This window comes from Raphanus sativus, unplaced genomic scaffold (genome assembly GCF_000801105.2).
Source record: "Raphanus sativus cultivar WK10039 unplaced genomic scaffold, ASM80110v3 Scaffold2105, whole genome shotgun sequence".
NCBI lineage: Eukaryota > Viridiplantae > Streptophyta > Magnoliopsida > Brassicales > Brassicaceae > Raphanus > Raphanus sativus.
In genome coordinates this window covers 1-2,113 of record NW_026617414.1, presented here as the reverse complement: position 1 = coordinate 2,113, position 2,113 = coordinate 1, and positions in this window count along the sequence as shown.

Genomic DNA, 2,113 nt, shown 5'->3' with positions numbered 1-2,113 from the left:
TCTTCGACCCTGAAACCACATCGACGGAACTCCATAATGTCTAATCCCCTTCTCTCTCTCTCTCTCTCTCTCTCTCTCTCTCTCTCTCTCTCAGGTGAAAGCAGAAATGGAGACTTAGGATTGCAGGTCTTCAAAATCCTGCGGTTTAACTCATCCCACTTTTGATCCGTCCCGCTTTGATCCCGTCCCGCGAGGCCCGTAATTTTGTATGCTTATCAAATGGAGGCCCAATTCCGCCCCGCAGAAAATCTTTACGGGTCAGACTCGCGGTCCAGATCCTTGATTGTCATCCCTATTTCAATTTTTTTCTTTTATTATATTGTTCTAAGATGTGTTGAAATACAACAATAAAGATGCTCTAAGAGCATCAACACTGGTTACAATTCTATGATAATCTCTCACAGATATAATATATAATATATAAATATATCTTTATAAATTTAATCTGTAAAGAGTTTGATTAAATAATAGAGTGACACTTGTCATTACAAGCTCTCAACTTTATTGCAGTACCTTGGTAGAGGGATGTTTCAAGTCAATTCTACAATATTTCTTCTCTCTCTCATACTATTTGTATTTGTTTAATTATTTAAGACTACATAAAGTTTTTGAGATACCATACATTGCGGATGGTCTAAGAGCATCATTAATTGTAAATCTCTCATCTTTAGTTTCTTAACTATTTTATATTAATTTTTTACATATTTAATTTTGTCATTAAATTCAAATGTAAAACATACAATTAACCAGTTAAAATGAGACAAGTGTTAGATCATATCTCACATCTGTAAATCTAATCAAATAGAGACGTCCCTTGTGTTTTTATTCTCTCTTTTATTTTTCATTAAATTTTATTATGTTTAAAAATAATTCATTGGTGGAAATGTTTTTTTTCGTCAACAAATTTTATTGAAAGTAAAGACGAGTTCAACAAAACACCAACGAATAACAGATTCTTCAGTGGTCAATTAAACCGGAGAAAAACAGAGATAACCCCGGACACTAGAGTCCATAACACCTGCAAAAAGATTCCAATCGAGAAGCAAATGAGACATGCAACAACAACATCACCAACATATCTAGAAAGAGATTCTAATAAAAAGCTATGTAGGTAAGCCACACTGTCAATACAAAGATCCAGAACTTTTGAAACATAATCCTTCTTAAATCTGAAAGTTAAAAGCGATTTGGCAAAACCGAATCTTCTCTCAAACCAAAAGTAAGTCACACACCATGAACAACAAGGTAAGCAGAGAACGCTGGAAGAGATTTCGACCGGCACCGGAACTGAAGGAACCGCCACACACACCGATCAAAAGAAAACCCAAAAAAGATTGAAGAGAAAGACGGAGAAGAGATAAAAAAATAGAGATACAAAGGTAAATATTAACTAATGGAAATCAAACATGTGTCATTAAAGTTTGGGCCGGTTCCATGGCTCTATATGAATTAGCTGTTTTTGATCCCTCCGACCCTGTTCTTAATCCAATGTGGAGACAAGGTATGTTCATTATACAATGTGTATCTCAAGGTTTTCCATAAGAAGTGTTTTGGTGAGATTATTAGAGTGACATGACACTAAATTTCCATTTTTACTTTATTTTATTAATTTTTCACATTTAAGATATATCTCTCTACTTATCTTATTAAAGATGCTCTTAGTACTTAGTTATCAAGTAAAAATGATAAGTTATTTAATGATATGATATTGTCAGCATTGAAATTCGCACCACATCGAAAACAAAAGAAAGAGTAAAGCAGGTTAGACATTAGACAATGTGGAAATAGAAAGAACCACGTGGGCTTGTACCTCGCTCAAAGGTAACGGGGCATGTAGATTTAAGAAGATAGAACATTGATGTCTGCACGATGGTGGAAATGGGAGAAAGGTTAAGAGGTGATCACGCATTGATATGCTCACTTTTTGTTTTGAGCAAAATTCTATAGAATTTTATATAAGGATTTCGTTGTTTTCTCGTCAAACGGTGTGGTACTGTAGGTCACTGTTTGGATTTGTGACCGTCTTTGAATACCACAGACGATTTTGACTAATGACCTTAATGCAAGAATGGAGTGCGTGTGTCTACTCATAGTGTGAAAAAGTAGATCTCAA